Consider the following 21,826-nt stretch of genomic DNA (forward strand, 5'->3'; position numbering starts at 1 on the left):
ACCCCGACACGGCACCCCGAGACCGACACAACACCCCGACCCCCGACACCTCCCGAAAAGGTGTTCTTTGGCCTTCTAGAAGCCGATGGGGTCATATATTTGTGAATTATTAGTTAGGTCATATATCTTTCGATTTTGTTATGAAAAACATCATATATATATATAATTGTGTTGATCGGGTAGTTTTAAATGTGCAGTTGTTTCATCGCTGCGAGGTTTGGTGTTCGATGACCTCGCCGTGCGTTTGACGAGCTCTGCCCCTTCGTTCGTGGGTGAGCACAAATGACATGTCCTCCTCCCCCATTAATTATTTGATCTATTCCGATGAAACTTGATAGCTAGCTACATATGTGTCTTGAATCATCAGTATGCGTAACCAATATGTGTCTCCCGTTCGAAAGCGTCATAGTTATAAATATGCATGCATTTGCATATTTATAACCTTGATTCTTTCGAATTGTCCAACGCTATCCATGGACAGCCCGAGTATGTTTAGATTGGGTTCGTTTTCCCATATGCTTTGCTCCGGATCCGACGCATAAATTTCGTCAGTGCCTCCCCTGTTGTTCTCCGGGCACACATCCTCTCTGTTTATTGCAGAGACGTGTATCAGGAGAACAGCGGGGAGGTGCTGCCGAAATTTTGCGTAGGATCTGGAGCATAGCATGGGAAAATGAACCCAATCTAAACATACTCGGGTGGGATTAGGACCTATCATTACCTATTAGAGTGTAGGTTGCATGGACGTAATAAAATTGACAAAGTAGATCAACTGATGAATATATACATGGTGAATTATATATATATATATATATTTGTTGTGTGTCTAGTAGCTCTGAAAGTCAATATGAGTGATCGTGCGTGGATGTACACCGGTCACACTGGTCAGAACAAATGGAGCACTGAATGGTTCACAAAAACCAAGGGGTTTGTGCGAGCCGCATTTGCAAATGGCCAGAGGAAAACCTGGTGCCCCTGTTTACGGTGCGGCAATTGGGAAAAGAGGACAGAGGCTGAAATGGGCAAACACATGCAGAAGAGTGGTTTTACGCCCGATTATACGGTGTGGACATTTCATGGTGAGTCTGCCCAACGTGACCGAGCTGAGGTGGATCGTCGTCGCACCGACGAGCATGGTACCGGGATGGAAAACATGGTGCAAGACTTTGATGATGCTCGGGATTTGGACGAGGAGATGGAGGAATCTGCAAAGGCCTTCAATGAAATGTTGGAGTCTTCAAAACGTCCGCTCCATGAGCACACTAAGCTTTGTCAGTTGGATGCCATCTCACAAGTAATGGCTCTGAAGGCTCAGTTCAACTTGGGCAGAGAATGCTACGATGCAATGATGACAGTATTTGGACGCTTTCTACCCAAAGGCCATGTAATGCCTGCAAACCTGTACCAGTCGGACAAAATCCTCCGTGCACTGAAGATGCCCTATGATAAGATACATGCCTGTGAGAAAGGATGTGTCTTGTTTAGGCTTGACTATGCGGACTTGAACTATTGTCCCATTTGCAAGTCTTCCAGGTATGTTGTGGTAGACAACGGTATGGGTGAGAAGACACAGACCAAAATCCCCGTTAGTGTTCTTCGGTATATGCCAATCGTACCAAGACTTCAACGTCTTTTCATGGTCGAAGAGACGGCCAGACAGATGACATGGCACAAAACGGGCAAAAGAACCGAACTAGATGCAGATGGGAATCTGATGATTGTACACACATCGGATGGTGTTGCGTGGAAAAAGTTTGATGAATTACATGGTGACAAAGCGGCAGATCCGAGGCATCCTCGAGTCGGCATCAGCACGGATGGGTTCAGTGTGTTTGGTATGACGGCAGCCCAATACAGTTGTTGGCCCGTATTTGTCTTTCCACTCAATCTCCCCCCCGGACAGATTATGCAAAGAAAGAACATTTTCCTGACGTTGATAATTGCAGGGCCCAACTATCCGGGGAAAAATATGAATGTGTACATGCAACCGCTTAAGGACGAATTGCAAGAAGCCTGGGATAATGGGTTCAAGACATACGATGCCTATAGCAAACGGAACTTCATAATGCGTGTCTGGTACATGTACTCGACGCATGACTTGCCGGCGTATGCGCTATTCGTTGGCTGGTGTGTGCATGGAAGGTTCCCGTGCCCCACATGCAAGGGAGCTCTTGAGTTTCGTTGGCTTCAGGCCGGTCGCAAGTTTTCTTGCTTCGACATGCATAGACAGTTCCTGAATCCTCGCCATAAGTTCAGGAAAGACAAGAAGAACTTCATCAGAGGTAGAGTTGTCAAAAACTCTGCACCACCTGCATTGACAGGCCAACAGACCCTGGATCAGTTAAACGCTCTCGAGCCAGATCCAGAGCGTCCAAGGTACTTCAAGGGGTATAATTCTAAGCACGCCTGGACTCACAAAACATGCTTATGGGATCTGCCTTACTTCAAAGACCTCCTTTGCCCACACAACATCGACGTGATGCACACTGCGAAGAATATCGCCGAGGCACTTTTTGGTACATTGTTCGGCATAGATGGGAAGTCAAAGGATAATACTAAGGCTAGAGTCGATCTGGAGGCGCTATGTGATAGGCCGTTACAAAACATGAAAGAACCGAAAGGAAAGCAGAACTGGACGAAGCCAAAGGCATGGTTCAATCTTGGAAGGCCAGCTATGAGGGAAATTGTCTTGTGGGTGAAAATGCAGTTGATGTTCCCCGATGGGTATGCAGCGAATCTACAGAGGGGAGACAGTCTTGATAAATTGAAGATATTTGGTCTCAAGAGTCATGATTGGCACATATGGATTGAGCGGGTAATGCCGGTGATGTTGCGTGGCTTCATCCCTGAGGATGAATGGCTAGTACTGGCAGAACTCAGCTATTTCTTCCGTGTTCTTTGTGCGAAAGAACTATCGCCTGGCGTGCTAGAAGAAATGGAAGAGTTGGCGCCGGAGTTGATCTGCAAGTTAGAGAAGATCTTTCCACCGGGCTTCTTTAATCCAATGCAACATTTGATTTTGCATCTCCCGACCGAGGCAAGATTGGGGGGGCCCGTGCAAAATCGTTGGTGCTACCCAACTGAGAGGATGCAGAAGACGCTTCGACAAAAATGTAAAAATAAACGTAGAATTGAAGCATCGATGGCTGAGGCATTCATCACTGAGGAGGCGGCAAACTTCGTGACAGCACACTACGAAGCCAAAAATCGTCATTTGCATAATCCGAAGCCTCGGTACAATGCTGACGACCCTAAAAAGGGTGGATCCAACCTCAGCCTATTCAAAGGGAATCTCGCACCAGCCAGTGTTTCAAATCCAGTATCTTTGGATAACGCACAATGGCAGACCATTTCGTTGTATATCTTCAACAACCTGATAGAAGTGCGGCCGTACATCGAGTAAGTTCTCGGTACATAGTTTCGCAACTTCTATTTCCTTTGAACTGCTCTTATTCCTGGATATTTCATACAGTCGATATGTCGCCTTATTCTCGTATGGAGCGGTGATCCAAAAGGATTCTGTCGAAGAGTATGAGCTTCTCGCAAAGCAAGGAGGCGGCTATCCCGGTTTCATCTCTTGGTTCAAACAAACGGTAATTTTATTAGAATTGTAGGCTAATTTGTAGGCGGCTATCCCGGTTTCATTCGCTAATTTGTGCGTAATGCAACAATCCTTTCATATTAAACTTGTAGGCTAATTCAGAGTCTATGGACGCCGAATTGAGACAAGTCGCTAATGGTTTTGACTATAAGGTCCGTTCATTTGACAAATACGACATCAACGGGTATCGCTTTCGTACCTATGGCAAAGAGCTATCTATGGCCGACCGAAAGTCTACAAATTGTTGTGTATCTGCTATCGGCGAAGGAGGTACCGAGTATTATGGGAGAGTTGAAGCAATTTATGAACTTCTATTCTATGGTGAAAACCCACCGAATGTCGTAGTCTTCAAATGTTATTGGTTTCAGCCGAAGGAGACTAGAAGGACTCATGAACATATAGGGCTAGTTGAAATCAAGCAAAGCACCCATTTAGATGTTCCTGATGTCTATATTACGGCTCAACAGGCGACCCAAGTATTCTATCTACCGTGGGCCTGCCAAACTAATCCAAATCTGAAAGGTTGGGATGTCGTTTATGAAGTGCCGCCACGTGCTAGACTATCTCCCCCAAAGGAAGAGGATTATGAACCTCACATTAACCCAGACACATATGAAGGAGAATTCTTCCAAGAGACACGTCTTTCCAAAAAGCGTTTCAAGAACCGCTATACTTCACCCCAAAACATTGAAGTAGACAGCGACAGTGAATCCGACATCACCCCAGAGGAGGAACAAGAAGAGCCGGAACAAGAAGAGGTTACTGCTGCGGATGACCTGTCATTGCTTGACCGATTACGTCAAGGTGGCCTTGCACATGTTGATGCCACTGAACCCTATGAGCCCGTCATTGATTATAGTGATGATGATGGTTATGCATTTATTGATGATACTGATCGAGATTATTAGTAGTGTCAGGTATTAAATTTTGTAATGTTGTACTTGATGATGATACACTTAAGTGATACACATATTATTATTCATGTCGGTCTTTTTTTTATGTTGTACTAATTTCGTTTACTGCTTGTCATGGCAGGTGTTGAAAGATGGTGGGCGCTGGTCGGGAGCGCGCCAAGGCCCCTTCTTCGTCGGCGTGTGGTCTGAGGTCTTCGATTCCAGACGCACCTCTCCGCCGAGCGTTGCTGGACAGTATGTCCACACCGCCGGGCCCTTCTTCGTCGACCGCGGTGCCCAGCAGGGGACGAGGTAGGAAGAGAGGAGGTGGGGCACGTGGTCGCGGGAGAGGAGGTAGGGTGACTGCTACGGCGCCTTCCTCGCCGCCACCCCCAGCTGTTTCACCCGAGCACGTGACTGCTAGGGTGGACTCGTCCGAGGAGGAGGCTACACGGACTCCGGTCCACGAGCCTCCGGTCCACGGGTCTTGGGCCCACGAGCCTCGGGTCGACTGGCCTTCGGCCCACGAGAGTTCGGCCCACGAGACCCCGGAGGAGCACACGTCCGGATGGGGTACCTGGCCGGATCAGCCCGAGGAGCCGAGTGGCCATGCTGATGATGGCGGGGAGCCGACTGATCTTGAGGAGGAGGGTGGCACCGTCTACCAGCGTGGTGCTACACGGCCCCCGTCCGTGCCGGCGACCCACGAGCAGAGGTGGTTGATCTTCCCTGATGGGGAGAGGTACGTAAGTGCATTTAATATTTTTGTACCTTCTGCATTCACGTTTCTTCAAATAACTAATGCGTTGGCCTTGTCATGCTGCAGGGGTTGGGACCACCATCATAGTGTCCGCCGGCCCAACTCCGTCCTTGGAGTTCTTTGCCGGCAAAACTTCCCGGGGTTTGTCACGTTGCCTGGTGAGGGTCGGCTTCCAGAGCTTGGGTTGAGCTGGGAGCACTACGTGGCTGCCCCGGCCCCGCCGGATGTCATTATCGACGGTGTCGTGTGCGACACGAGGGCAGACATGGTGATCAGGACGTTCTGGGTAATTTCTCCTTTACACATTTCAAAATCTTCAACTAGCTAGTTATTAATTGTACTAATCAATATTGTCTCATTTGATTGCAGACATTCTACAGGTGTGAGGAGGGATACGAGGAGGACAGCGCAAATGTTATCCAGAACGTCTGCAAGCGCCTACTCCAGAACTTACGGCACGAGGCTCGGGTGCAGGCTGTTCGAGACTACTACGCCTTGCGTGGTATCAAGAAGACCAAGCCGGCGTGCCGCGATAAGTTCCTGAGTAAGGAGCAGTACATGAAGGTAATTCTTACGGCCTTCTACTTAAGTTCCTTCATTTAGTAATTCTTAGCCGTAGCGCTCAAGTTTCTATTTGCTAACTTAGGCGCCTCCGAGATGGTGTGTGGATCGGATGGATTGTTGGGAGGTGTTGGTCGATGAGTGGTGCTCAAAAGAATGGCTAGCCCTCCACAACCAGGCCAAGGACAAACGTGCCCAAATGGAAGGTGTGCCACACCATCAAGGCAGGTCCAACTTATATCAGTTCGGGCGCAACTGGGTATGTGGTTTGCTTCATGATTCATGTAATTCATTCATCATGCTAGCTTGAGCCCTTTAATTACTAATTTTCATTGTTTCTCTCTTTCAGGCACGCTACAATAAGGCGGATAAGGTGCCAGAGGTGTACGACCTGTATGCCATGGCCCACACTGGCTCTTTCAAGAAAGTCAAGGCTTTCTCTCAGTCTGACCTCGATGATGCAAACAACTTCACCAACATCTCCTCCCACAACAAGCTCGTGAGATATAGAGATGAGGGGAAGGCGAGGAAAGGGGAGGACTTTAACCCGAGCCAGGGTCCCATTGATCCAGAGTTGGTGATGATATCTGGTGGCGGGAGGTCCCATGGCTCCATAGCCATTGGAGATGGACTTATCCGTTGTCCTAGCACTCTCCCGGAGATCAAGGCGCGCCAGTCGAGCTCCGCTCCTGAGATAAGGCCTCGTGAATGGCCAGTGCAACTCGCCATCAAGGTTAGTGATACGTACTCAGTTATCTTTCTCCATTACATTGTGTGCGCTTCCATCAATGATTACAAATGGTCATGTGAGTAGTGTTGCAGGCTGCTATACAGACTGAGAGAGATAGAACGGAGAAACTTCTGGCGGAGGCGGCGGAGAGGCAGCGGGAGATGGAGGAGAGGACGAGAAAGATGATGGAGGAGGAGAGGGCACGGAATGACATGCAGGCAAGGGCCATGTACGAGCTCCTTGTGGTAAGTTTCTTCTGCAGATTACTTGCTAGTCTTAACATTTGAGTCTCATTACTAACTAGTATGACTCTGTTCTGAAAACCAAATGTGCAGTCTGTGTGCGAGAAGTCCGGTCAGCCCGCTCCGCCGATGCCAGTGATTGCTCCTGGGAGCACGGTGAGTTTAATTTGAATGGACATTACTTGCTAGTCTTAACATTTGAGTGTCGTAATGCTAACGAGACATTGGAAATGATCTTTGGTGCAGCTTAACTCCAGAAACGCATCGCACGATCCTTCTCCAGGTAGCGGCACTAGCCACCCCGCTCCTACACCTCCCTGATCACGGTAAGTTTCTCTAGTGTTTTGCTTAACAAATGCATAAAGACCTAGACTTAGCTTTATTTCCTCCAATATGCTTACCATAATGACCTAGAGTTAGCTTCTTTTCCTCCAAAATGACCCATTTTACCTAGGTTAGCTTATAAATGATGCAGTTCATCCAAGTTAGCTCAAAAATGACCCATTTTACCTAGATTAGCTCCTAAATGATCCATTTTACCTACGTTAGCTTTAAAATGGCCCATTTCACCTAGGTTAACTCCAAAATGACCCATCTTACCTAGGTTATCTCATAAACGATCCATTTCAACTAATTTAGCTCATAAACGATCCATTTGATCTAAGTGAGCTAAAAACGATCCATTTCACCTAAATTAGCTCTTAAATGATCCATTTCACCTAAGTTAGCTCAAAAAGATCCATTTCAACTAAATTAGCTCATAAATGATCCATTTCACCTAAGTTAGCTCAAAAACGATCCATTTCAACTAAATTAGCTCAAAAATGATCCATTTCAACAAAGTTAGCTCAAAAACGATCCATTTCAACTAAGTTAGCTCAAAAACGATCCATTTGACCTAAGTGAGCTAAAAAACGATGCATTTCACCTTAGTTACCTCAAAAACGATCCATTTCACCTAAGTGAGCTAAAAAACGATCCATTTCTAACTTTCTTATTTTGCCATTTTGCAGATTTCATTATGTGCTGGATGGAGCGCTTGTTCTACTCTTCTTGTTCTTGTCTTCTCATTCTTGTCTTCTCATTCTAGTCACCTTAGCTATGGAGTGCTTGTTTATGTATGGATGGAACTTGTTTATGTATGAAATGATGGATGGAACTTGCTTATGTAATATGTACAGATGGAACTTGCTTATGAATGCCTGTGAAATACATGAACTTGCTTATGGACTTGCTTATGAATGCCTGTGAAATATATCTATATGTCATATATATTTTCTGTGAAAATTATGGGATTTAATAAAAAACAGAAAAAAACCCAATATGCAGGCTCTTTGCCGTCTGCCACAGACGGCAACGGCCTCTTTGCCGTCTGCCGCAGACGGCAAAGAAGCCACGTGGCAGCCAACTGTGCTTCCTGGGAGCTGACCCATTTGGTCAGTTTGCCTACAGTGGCAGACGGCAAAGACTTTGCCATCCGTGGCAGACGGCAAAGAACCTGCACTTTGCCATCAGCGGCAGACGGCAAAGAACCTGCCATCTAGTGACGTGTAGATGACATCATACGGCGGACGACAAAGACCAGAGAATTTTGCCGTCAGCGGCGGACGGCAAAGGTCTGCCGTTAGCCACTTAACGGACTGACAGCGCAATTATTGCCGTCCGCCCTCTTTGCCGTCCGCGGCAGACGGCAAAGAGCCTTTGCCGTCCGCCGCCAGGAAGCAGACGGCAAAGCAGCTGTTTACCGTAGCCTTCTTTGCCGGAGCCTTTTGCCGTCCGCGGCTGACGGCAAAGGTCTTTGCCGTCCGCCGTTCGAGCCTTTGCCGTCCGCCGTGGCAGACGGCAAAGTAGCTGTTTCCTGTAGTGTAAACCATTATAACTCATAGCTAATCAAGCATGGCACGAGCAACTATGATCTCTAATTGTCATTGCAAACATGTTTATTCATAATAGGCTGAATCTGGAACGATGAACTCATCATATTTACAAAAACAAGAGAGGTTGAGTTCATACCAGCTTCTCTCATCTCAATCAGTCCATCAGATATCGTCATAATTGCCTTTCACTTGCACGACCGAACGATGTGAATAATAATAAGAGTGCACGTGCATTGGACTAAGCTGGAATCTGCGAGCATTCAATAAACAGGAGAAGACAAGGCAATATGGGCTCTTGGTTAAATCAACAATAATGCATATAAGAGCCACTTCAACAATTTAATCATGGTCTTCTCCTATCGACCCCAAAGAAAAGAAAAGAAATAAAACTATTTACACGGGAAAGCTCCCAACAAGCAAAAGAAGAACGAGAAATCTTTTTGGGTTTTCTTTTTAATTATTACTACTACAGCAAGAAAAGTAAACTAACTAAAAGTTACAACTAATTTTTTTGTTTTTCTTAAGGTTTATCAAACACACAAGAAGAAAGCAAGAAAAAGAAAATAACCTAACATGGATGTTACAGTGAAAAAGTATGAGCACCGACATCTAGCAATGAGTGTGTGAACATGAATGTAATGTCGGTGGGAAATACGTACTCCCCCAAGCTTAGGCTTTTGGCCTAAGTTGGTCTATTGCCACGGATGGCCTGGCAGATATCCATAGTTGTAGCCGGGGTCGTACTGAGATGCAGCGGCTATCGCCTCCTGAGCTGCAGCATGGCGGCGAGCTGCCTCCGCCCTCCTCTCATACTCATCTGCCTCCTCTCTGGTAATAACATATCTTCCTTTCGCCTGATAATCAAAGAAGGCAGGAGCAGGGAGAGTAATACGGACAGCACGACGTCTGTTAAAGATTAGGCGATACTGGAGAGGTGATTCATTCCTCTCAACAAACTGGTGGTGAACCATAGCATTAAAGTCTAGGTAAGCAGGAGGTAATTCAATATCATCATTACGTATGGTTACACCAAGAAAATCAGCTAAGCGGGTTGCATAAATTCCTCCAAAGAAATCTCCATTAAATCTATTATTATGCAACCTACGTGCAACAATGGCTCCCAAATTATAAGATTTGTCTCCTAACACAACACTCCTAAGAATACTGAGGTCAGGGACACACATGTGACATGCTTCATCCTTACCATTTATGCACCTACCTATGAAGAGAGCAAAATAATGTATAGCAGGAAAATCAATGCTCCCTATGGTAGCTTGTGCTATGTCTCTAGATTCGCCCACAGTTATACTAGCAAGAAAATTTCTAAATTCAGATTTGCGAGGTTCACTAGCACTACCCCATTGTGGAAGTTTGCAAGCAGTGGTAAAATCCTCTAAGTCCATAGTATAAGTTTTTTCATAGAGATCAAACAGGACAGTTAGAGAATTACGTGAAGATGAAAATTCAAACCTCCTCACAAAGGAACTAGTGAGATAGTGGTACTGGCGGCATTTTTCTGCCTCGAAGCTCACAAGATCAGCGTTACGCAAATATGCGTTAAATTCTTCCTTGATTCCCGCTCGATCCATAAAGTTTTCTGAGGGCCATTCACAGGGCCGCACTGGAGCGTCCCTTGGTGGCTCATCGTCAGCATCATGCATTGCAAGCCGGGGTCCTTGCTTCCTTGAAGAACCACCTTGGAACATTTTCCTAAGCATATTTCTTCCTCTGAAAAATTTCTGAAATTTTTAGTAACTTCAAACAAAAGTGAACCAAGCTCAACAAAATTGATAGCAACTACTCCTACAAGTGCCTAGAGCCTATATCATGCATTAGAACTACTTAGAACCACATAAATTTGACATGCAAGCTCAAGAACATGGTCACCTAGGCAGCACAAATTTGCAATGAATAAAGCACTAGAACAAAAACTAATTGGACCAATGGAGGAGCCACATACCAAGGAACAATCCCCTAAGCAGTTTTGTGAGAGGTGCTTTGAGCAAGGAGATCGAAAATCGCAGCAAAATGAGCTAGAACTCGTGCTTGAGCTGGATGGTGATTTTTTTGGGAGGAAGAAGAAGTGTGTGGGTGCAGGAATAAGTGGAGGGGAGCCACCATGGTCCCACGAGGCAGGGGGCGCGCCCGGGGGGAGGGGGGGGGGTGGGCGCGCCCTGGACCCTCGTGGCCAGGTGCTTGCTCCCCCTGTTGTGTTCTCAGTGCCAGATATTCTCAAATATTCTAGAAAAAATCATATTCCATTTTCAGGGCATTTGGAGAACTTTTATTTTCGGGGTATTTTTATATTGCATGGATAAATCAGAAAACAGACAAGAAAATACTATTTTTACTTTATTTCAACTAAATAATAGAAAGTAGAAGGAGGGTACAGAAGGTTGTGCTTTCTAATTTCATCCATCTCATGCTCATCAAAAGGAATCCACTAACAAGGTTGATCAGGTCTTGTTAACAAACTCATTCCGACTAACATGGAACCGGAGAAATTTCGAATAACACTATGTTACCTCAACGGGGATATGCACATCCCCAATAATAAGAATATTATATTTCTTCTTGACAGTAGGAAGAGGAAATTCGAAACCTCCAAAAATAATCGATGGAATTTTTCCAATAGAGTTGATGCTATGAACTTGAGGTTGTTTCCTCGGAAAGTGTACCGTATGCTCATTACCATTAACATGAAAAGTGACATTGCCTTTGTTGCAATCAATAACAGCCCCTGCAGTATTCAAAAAGGTCTTCCAAGAATAATAGACATACTATCGTCCTCGGGAATATCAAGGATAACAAAGTCCGTTAAAATAGTAACGTTTGCAACCACAACAGGCACATCCTCACAAATACCGACAGGTATAGCAGTTGATTTATCAGCCATTTGCAAAGATATTTCAGTAGGTGTCAACTTATTCAAGTCAAGTCTACGATATAAAGAGAGAGGCATAACACTAACACCGGCTCCAAGATCACATAAAGCAGTTTTAACATAGTTCCTTTTAATGGAGCATGGTATAGTTGGTACTCCTGGGTCTCCTAGTTTCTTAGGTATTCCACCTTAAAAGTGTAATTAGCAAGCATGGTGGAAATTTCAGCTACCAGTATCTTTCTTTTATTAGTAATGATATCCTTCATATACTTAGCATAAGGATTTGTTTTAAGCATATCAGTTAATCGCATACGCAAGAAGATAGGTCTAATCATTTCAGCAAAGCGCTCAAAATCCTCATCATCCTTTTTCTTGGATGGTTTGGGAGGAAAAGGCATGGGTTTCTGAACCCAAGGTTCTTTTTCTTTACCATGTTTCCTAACAACGAAGTCTCTCTTACATAACGTTGATTCTTTGATTGTGGGTTATCAAGATCAACAGCAGGTTCAATTTCTACATCATTATCATTGCTAGGTTGAGCATCATCATGAACATCATCATTAACATTTTCACTAGGTTAATGTTCATTACCAGATTGTGTTTCAGCATCAGAAATAGATATATCATTTGGATTCTCAGGTGGTTCAGCAATAGGTTCACTAGAAGCATGCAAAGTCCTATCATTTTTCTTTTTCTTATTTTTAGAAGAACTAGGTGCATCTAAATTATTTCTCTGAGAATCTTGCTCAATTCTCTTAGGGTGGCCTTCAGGATACAAAGGTTCCTGAGTCAGTTTACCAGTTCTAGTAGCCACTCTAACAACATAGTCATTATTCTTACTATTCAATTCATTGAGCAAATCATTTTGAGCCTTAAGTACTTGTTCTACTTGAGTGGTGACCTTAGAAGCATGTTTACTAATGAGTTTAAGTTCACCCTTAATATTAGCCATGTAATTACTCAAGTGTTCGAGCATATTTGAATTGTATTTCAATTGTCTACCAAAATAAGCATTGAAGTTTTCCTGTTTAACAATAAAGTTGTCAAACTCATCTAAGCATTGTCTAGCAGACTTATAGTGAGGAATATCACCTTCATCAAATCTATAGAGAGAATTTACCTTTACTACCTGTGTCGGGTTACCAAGACCATGAGTTTCTTCAATAGGTAATGGATTAATATCATATGTTTTTTCAACAGGCGGTAGATTAAGACCGTGTATTTCTTCAATAGGAGGTAAATTCTTAACATCTTCAGCTTTAATACCTTTTTCTTTCATAGATTTCTTTGCCTCTTGCATATCTTCAGGACTGAGAAATAGAACACCCCTCTTCTTCGAAGTTGGTTTAGGAATAGGCTCAGGAGTTGGCTCAGGAAGTTTCCAATTATTTTCATTTGTCAACATATTATTCAATAGAATTTCAGCTTCATCCGGTGTTCTTTCCCTGAAAACGGAACCAGCACAACTATCCAAGCAATCTCTGAAAGCATCGGTTAGTCCATTATAAAAGATATCAAGTATTTCATTTTTCTTAAGAGGATGATCAGGCAAAGCATTAAGTAATTGGAGAAGCCTCCCCCAAGCTTGAGGGAGACTCTCTTCTTCATTTTGCACAAAATTATATATATCCCTTAAAGCAGCTTGTTTCTTATAAGCAGGGAAATATTTAGCAGAGAAGTAATAAATCATATCCTGGGGACTACGCACACAACCAGGATCAAGAGAATTAAACCATATCTTAGCATCACCCTTTAATGAGAACGGAAATATTTTAAGGATATAAAGGCAGAGAGATTTCTCATCATTAGTGAACAGGGTGGCTATATCATTTAATTTAGTAAGATGTGCCACAACAGTTTCAGATTCATAGCCATGAAAAGGATCAGATTCAACCAAAGTAATTATATCGGGATCAACAGAGAATTCATAATCCTTATCAGTAACACAGATAGGTGAAGTAGCAAAAGCAGGGTCAGGTTTCATTCTAGCATTAAGAGATTACCGCTTCCATTTAGCTAATAACCTCTCGAGCTCGTATCTATCGTTGCAAGCTAAAATAGCTCTAGCAGCTTCTTTTTCCAGAACATAACCCTTAGGAACAACAGGCAATTCATATTTATTAGCGGGAGAGTCTTCATCATCACTTTCATCAATATTATCAGTTTCAATAATTTCATTCTCTCTAGCCCTAGCAAGTTGTTCATCAAGAAATTCACCAAGTGGTACAGTAGTATCAAGCATAGAAGTAGTTTCATCATAAATATCATGCATAGCAGAAGTGGCATCATCAATAACATGCGACATATCAGAACGAATAGCAGAAGCAGGTTTAGGTGTCGCAAGCTTACTCAAAACAGAAGGTGAATCAAGTGCAGAGCTAGATGGCAGTTCCTTACCTCCCCTCGTAGTTGAGGGATAAATTGTTGTCTTAGCGTCACAGATATAAATCCCAAGTGACTCAAAGAATAGAGCTATGCTCCCCGGCAACGGCGCCAGAAAATAGTCTTGATAACCAACAAGTGTAGGGGATCACAACAGTTTTCGAGGGTAGAGTATTCAACCCAAATTTATTGATTCGACACAAGGGGAGCCAAATAATATTCTCAAGTATTAGCAGTTGAGTTGTCAATTCAATCACACCTGGATAACTTAATATCTGCAACAAAGTATTTAGTAGCAAAGTAGTATGATAGTAGTGGTAATGGTAACAAAAGTAACAGTAGCAAAAGTAATATTTTTTGGTGTTTTGTAGTGATTGTAACAGTAGCAACGGGAAAGTAAATAAGCGAAGAACAATATGTGAAAAGCTCGTAGGCATTGGATCGGTGATGGAGAATTATGCCGGATGCGGTTCATCATGTAACAGTCATAACATAGGGTGACACAGAACTAGCTCCAATTCATCAATGTAATGTAGGCATGTATTCCGAATATAGTCATACGTGCTTATTGAAATTGGTGATGGAGGATGGTTGATGATGACGACGACGACGGATTCCCCTCTCTGGAGCCCCGAACGGACTCCAGATCAGCCCTCCCGAGAGGTTTTAGGGCTTGGCGGCGGCTCCGTATCGTAAAACGCGATGAATCCTTCTCTCTAATTTTTTCTCCCCAAAGTGAATATATGGAGTTGGAGTTGAGGTCGATGGAGTGTCAGGGGGCCCACGAGGCAGGGGGCGCCCCCCCCACCCTCGTGGACAGGGTGTGGGTCCCCTGACGTGGATTTTTCTTTCAGTATTTTTAATATTATCCAAAAAGATGTTCCATGGAGTTTCAGGTCATTCCGAGAACTTTGTTTCTACACATAAATAACACCATGGAAAGTCTGCTGAAAACAGCGTCAGTCCGGGTTAGTTCCATTCAAATCATGCAAGTTAGAGTCCAAAACAAGGGCAAAAGTGTTTGGAAAAGTAGATACGACGGAGACGTATCACCACCCTCCATGCACCGTCCACGTCTGCTAGCCTTGGCGCCTGTCTCCGCTGCCCAGTCGCCCTCCATGTGCTCTCCCAGTCTGCAAGCCCCGGTGCCTGCCTCAGTGCCGAGCTGTCGTCAACCCGCCCAAACATGATCTGCCTTCAAACAGACGAGGAGGAGGGAATCCTTTCCTTGGTAAGGAGGCCTTCACGATTACTCCAGTGATTTAGTTTTCTGATGTAAACGATTTTATCCAGCTTACTTAAGATTGGTCTAATATGCGTTGACCCTGTCAGTTGGAATCAGTGGATATTCACATGATGTATACAAGGAACTGCAGCTTCACATCTTGATCCTGAATCATGAGTATCTTTTCTTGATGGAAATATGTCCTAGAGGCAATAATAAAGTTGTTATTATTATATTTCCTTATTCATGATAAAGGTTTATTATTCATGCTAGAATTGCATTGATCGGAAACTTAGATACATGTGTGAATACATAAACAAATACCGTGTCCCTAGTGAGCCTCTACTAGACTAGCTCGTTAATCAAAGATGGTTAAGGTTTCCTAACCATAGACATGTGTTGTCATTTGATAACGGGATCACATCATTAGGAGAATGATGTGATGGACAAGACCCATCCGTTAGCTTAACATATGATCGTTCAGTTTGTTGCTATTGCTTTCTTAATGTCAAATACATATTCCTTCGACTATGAGATCATGCAACTCCCAGATACCGGAGGAATACCTTGTGTGCTATCAAACGTCACAACGTAAGTGGGTGATCATAAAGATGCTCTACAGGTATCTTTGAAGGTGTCTGTTGAGTTGGCATGGATCAAGATTAGGATTTGTCACTCTGAGTATCGGAGAGGTATATCTAGGCCCTCTCGGTAATACACATCGCAAGAAGCTTGCAAGCAAAGTGACTAAGGATTGAGTTACAAGATGATGTATTACGGAACGAGTAAAGAGACTTGCCGGTAACGAGATTGAACTAGGTATGAAGATACCGAAGATCGAATCTCGGTCAAGTAACATACCGACAGACAAAGGGAATTACGTATGTTGTCATAAGGTTCGACTGATAAAGATCTTTGTAGAATATGTAGGAACCAATATGGGCATCCAGGTTCCGCTATTGGTTATTGACCGGAGAAGTGTCTCGGTCATGTCTACATAGTTCTCGAACCCGTAGGGTCCGCACGCTTAACGTTCATTGACGATATAGTGTTATATGAGTTATATGATTTGGTGACTGAATGTTGTTTGGAGTCCCAAATGAGATCACGGACATGACGAGAAGCTTCGAATGGTCCGGAGGTAAAGATTGATATATAGGACGATGCTATTTGGACACCGGAAAGGTTTCGGGTTGTACCGGGTAACCATCAGATCATCGAAAGGGGTTTCGGGAGGCCCCAGGAGGTCTATGGGCCTAATGGGCCAAGGGGAGGCACACACCAGCCCACGCGGGGGCTGGCATGCCCTCTCCCTGGCCGTCGGCCACAGGGGAAGGAAAGGGGGAGGGTTGGACCCTCATTCCTTTCCCTCCTCACGAGAGAAAGGAAAGGGGGGCACCTCCCCCTGCCTTCCTCCCGCGCACAAATAAGGAAGGGGGCGCGGCTAGGGCAGGAGCCCAAGGAGGATTCAGCCTCCTTGGGGGCGCCTCCTGGCTGCCTCCCCTCTCCCCCACCTATATATATATATGTGGGAGGGGGTGCCACATATATCCTACGACAATCTGTTAGCCGTGTGCGGTAATGGCTCGTGTCTGCGTCAGTATTTTCCCCGAAGAGGAAGGGATGATGCAGCACAACTACGGTAGGTATTTCCCTCAGTGATGAGATCAAGGTTATCGAACCAGCACTAGTAGAAAAACGACTTTACATGAGCCCCATTAGTCCCGGTTTGACAACGGCCCGGTACTAATGTGACCATTAGTCCCGGTTCCAATGACTAGGGGGCGTGGATCATTAGTCTCGGTTCGTGGCGTGCCTCTAGTCCCGGTTCGTGTCATGAACCGGGACTAAAGGGGTGGTGGCAGGCTTGTGTCAAGCTTGGTCCCCCACGAGCACATTTAGTCCCGGTTCGTGACACAAACCGGGACTAGAGGTGCACCTTTAGTCCCGATTTGTATAACCAACCGGGACTAAAGATATCACTGTGCTTCGTCTAGCCCGAGCCGAAGCTCTCTATTTTTTCCCTCCTCTCTATTTTCTTCCCCTCATACTCGAGCTCACCTCCATTTTTGCCAAAATTTGTCAAGATTTGAAGGCACCCCATCCATCCAAGTGTTCACAAAGGTTAGCAACTTTGTCCTTTCATCTCTCATTGCTAGATTAGCTCTTGCAATGCTCTATAAGTATAGTGATTTGTGGGTTTTAGTTTGGGAGTAATTATATGTGGTACTTTATTTGATTTATAGGCAATTTGAGCTCAAATTAACTTCTTAGTTTGCATATGTAGGTGTGGTTTACTTAGTGCCTTCCCGTCCCCGTCCTAACCACTGTCGATCGCCCGCACCATCCCGTCGCTGGCACCACCTTGGTGAGCCTCTTGTTCTTATCCTTTTTATTAAAAAAGATCATGTTTGTGTGATTTAGATAGTTAGTTGTATAATTTTCTTACCCATATGTTGTTTGTTATATATAGTGGCATGGTTTTGATATCCGTCCCCGTCGGCCCTCATCCGGTATATGATTTGGATGTGGTATATTCTCTTTTATAACCATTTGTTGCATTTCGTGTTTATGACAATTATGCCCATCAAGTTGACATAGATATTTTTATCTAGGAGGTATGTGAACCAGAAATTGCAACCGACCCTCTTGTCGAGAAGTTAAATTTAGTTGAAAAAGAAAACGAGTATTTGAAAGAAAAATTAAAAATAATTAAAGAAGAAAAGATGAAACTGGAGTTGTATGTTGCCGATGTCGTCGATGATCACAAGATCAAGATGGATGCAATGCACTTGAAGATTAGAAAGATTAGAAAATATGCCATTGATAATAAGGCTTCGTATCATTATGTTTTTGGATCAATTGTTATGTTAGTTGCGATCTTTATCGTATTTCTTGTTGCATTTAAATGCTTTAGCTAGAGAGTTTGTATGTTGTTTTTATGAGAATAAGTGTGTATGAATGAGGGAGTCCTGGACTAAAGGGTCCTCGGGCGTCCGACCTGTTATTCGTTGGGCCGGACTGATGGGCTATGAAGACATGAAGGCTGAAGATTGTACCCGTGTCCGGATTGGACTCTACTTGGCGTGGAAGGCAAGCTTGGTGACCGACTATGAAGATTCCCTCTTATGTAACTAACTCCATGTAACCCTAGATCTCTCCGGTGTCTATATAAACCGGAGAGAGTAGTCCGGATACACAGACTCATTACCATATTCACATAGGCTAGACTTCTAGGGTTTAGCCATTATGATCTTGTGGTAGATCAACTCTTGTAACACTCATATTCACCAAGATCAATCAAGCATGAAGTAGGGTATTACCTCCATAGAGAGGGCCCGAACCTGGGTAAACATCGTGTCCCCCGTCTCCTGTTACCATCGATCCTAGATGCACAGTTCGGGACCCCCTACCCAAGATCCGCCGGTTTTGACACTGACATTGGTGCTTTCATTGAGAGTTCCACCGTGCCGTCGGCAAAGGACTCGATGGCCCCTTCGATCGTCAGTGATGACGTTGTTCAGGGAGAAACCTTTCTCCTGGACAGATCTTCGTATTCGGCGGCTTCGTACTGCGGGCCAACTCGCTTGGCCATCTGGAGCAGATTGACAGCTACGCCCCTGGCCATCAGGTCAGATTCAGAAGCTTGAACTACGTTGCAGACGTCCGTGGAGACTTGATCTTCGACGGATTCGAGACCGCGGCAATCGCTCCCCGTTACCCCGATGAACATGGCTTAAACCTGTCATCGGGCCGCATCCAGGAGAGAACTCCTGTAGCAACTCCGGCCTTAGATCCGGAGCAGATCAAGTCGTCCGAAGATGGGAAGCTCAACCCCATCGCGGGGGCTACCGATTCTGCGGCGTTGGAGCCGCTCGCAGATTCCATTTTGTACGGTATCTGCATCAACGGAACCCCGGGCTCCTCTCCGGTGTCGAGTTCCGAACCCTGCGAGCCCGCGGATACCGAACTCGATCGGTTATTGATCTTCGAGTTCAACGCCGCAGATGTCTTCCAACACTCGCCCATGGGCGACCTTCTAAACTCATTGAAAAACCTATCCCTGGCAGATGACTCGTCGCCGAACTATGTTCGGTTCGAACTTACGGCGGATGATGGAGAATTTTGCTTCCCACCCGCCACCCACTTCATAGCCACAGTTGAAGACCCAACCAACACGCCTGACCCCCGCTCCGAAGACATCGACGGTATGGACGATGATGAGGGGCAGGGCCAGAGCTTTCTACCCGCTAGACACGGGATGGCCACTTCCTAGTATGACGTGTGTATGATAGACACACCTAACGACGCTCTCGGCGATGGCAAGGAGGATCCAGTCGAGAATAAACCTCCTGGCACACAGTCCGAACACCGGCGCCCACGACGCCGCTCCAAGTCACATCGCCCAAGAGAAAACACTGCTAGCACCAGAAAAGACAACACTCCGAACAATGAAGACCCTGTTGAGGTAGAACCCGAACAGGAGGAATAGGAAAGCGGGCAAGACAACCCTGATGAACAGGCCACATATGGAGACTCGGAGGACAACAATTATCTCCCACTCTCCGAGGAGGAGGAGATCCTCGGCAACGAGGATTTTATCGTGCCTAAGGAACCTCTCGAGCAGGAGCACTGTAAACGTCGGCTTATGGCCACTGCAAGGAGCCTAAGGAAGAAGCGGCTGCAGCTTCAAGCAAGCCAAGATTTGCTCAATGATAGATGGACCGAAGTCTTGGCCGCCGAAGAATATGGCCTTAGCAGCCCAGACAAAAGCCACCCCAAGAGTAGGTGGCTCCCTCAATACAATGGCAGGGCGTTGGAGCCCACACCACCATCGAATAGTGCGGTGGGCCGACCACAGTTCGGTCCGGACAAAGCAGCAGCCCAAGCAGAGCACCATACCAACCCATCCGGCCGTCCAAGCAAGAATAAAGCAGCTCGGGGGAACACTCGCGACATCCAACAAGACCTGGAGGGTAGAACAGGACACACAAAATCGACACCCAGATCGCGGGGACATGCCCCGACCAGTGACGACGGTTATCTATTCGGACACAACAGACCCGACCATGCCCGGTCCGAAAATCATAAGCAGAGTCCGCCGGAGGTGCTTCACGGTGTGGCCCAACATAGAGGAGCCGCACACTCTCTCTACTTCACTGACGAGGTAATGGAGCATGAATTCCCAGATGGGTTTAAACCCATTAACATCGAATCATACGATGGAACAACAGATCCCGCGGTATGGATTGAGGATTACCTCCTCCATATTCACATGGCTCACGGAGACGACCTTCATGCCATTAAATACTTACCTCTCAAGCTCAAAGGGCTAGCTTGGTACTGGCTAAACAGTTTGCCAGAAAATTCTATTGGCAACTGGGAAGATTTGGAAGACGCCTTTCGGGACAACTTCCAAGGAACACATGTCCGGCCACCAGATGCCGATGACTCGAGTCACATTGTCCAGGAGCCCGGCGAGTCAGCCAGGCAGCTCTGGACTAGGTTCTTAGTCAAAAAGAACCAAATTGTCGACTGTCCGGATGCGGAAGCCCTTGCGGCCTTCAAACATAGCGTCCGGGATGAATGGCTAGCGCGTCACCTCGGCCAGGAAGGACCTAAATCCATGACAGCCCTTACCGCTCTAATGACTCGCTTCTGCGCGGGAGAAGACAACTGGCTCGCTTGTAAAAGCAACAACGCCAGCGACCCGGGCACTTCCGAAATCTGAGACGGCAATGGCAAGACACGATGAACCGAACACAACAGTCGCAATAATAATGAAAGATTATGCGACACAGCGGTCAACGCCGGATTTCACAATCCAAAACCTGGTCAACGGAAGAAGCCATTAAAGGCAAACCAGGATGGACCATCCACCCTTGAGACGATATTGGACCGACCTTGTCAGATTCACGGTCACCCTGATAAGCCAGCCAATCATACCAACAGAAATTGTTGGGTCTTCAAGCAGGCAGGCAAGCTTAACGCCGAACACAAGGGGAGGAGGCCACCAGGCGATAAACACGACGGAGCGGCTCGCCAGCCGAACACCAGGGGCCAGAAACAGTTTCCCTCTGAAGTTCGACGACTCCTGGAACGGAAATAGCAGTCCGGCTTCCGCCACCCACCCACTATACTGGCAAGATTTACACCACGCGTACATCACTACGCGCTCAAGATACCATGGGCATCGGCGGAAGCACAATACGGACAACCCTGCAAGCATTCCCGTAACGTTTTTTATCTGTTTTCCTTACTTTTCTTTATTATCTCTTAAAAACAGGTGACCATCAGGACAACATCTACATCGGACTTTATCTGAGTTCGGATCCATACACTCACCTAAGGGGCCACTTCCGTTAAGGATTCCCCCTCCCCGAGGACGGGCGGCGCAGACGTCCGACAGGAGGTCCAAAATAAGTTTTTGTAGACCGCACTCGTTATTTTGAGCCTGTACTATGCCTTTTTCCTCCGTTCCCAACCCCGAGCATGTCAAATAGCCGGGTTGTGGTTTTTTTTACTTTATATATATATATATATTTATCATTGGCATATTGCTCCGCTCCCAGTAAACTTCATCCGAACCAATCTTCCGTGCTCTTTCTACAATGAGTCCGGCCGTAACGGCTGCCTTACAAGACGCACCTCGGCATAACTTGCCAGGGGCT

Source organism: Triticum aestivum, chromosome 6D (genome assembly GCF_018294505.1).
Source record: "Triticum aestivum cultivar Chinese Spring chromosome 6D, IWGSC CS RefSeq v2.1, whole genome shotgun sequence".
In the NCBI taxonomy this organism is placed as follows: Eukaryota; Viridiplantae; Streptophyta; class Magnoliopsida; order Poales; family Poaceae; genus Triticum; species Triticum aestivum.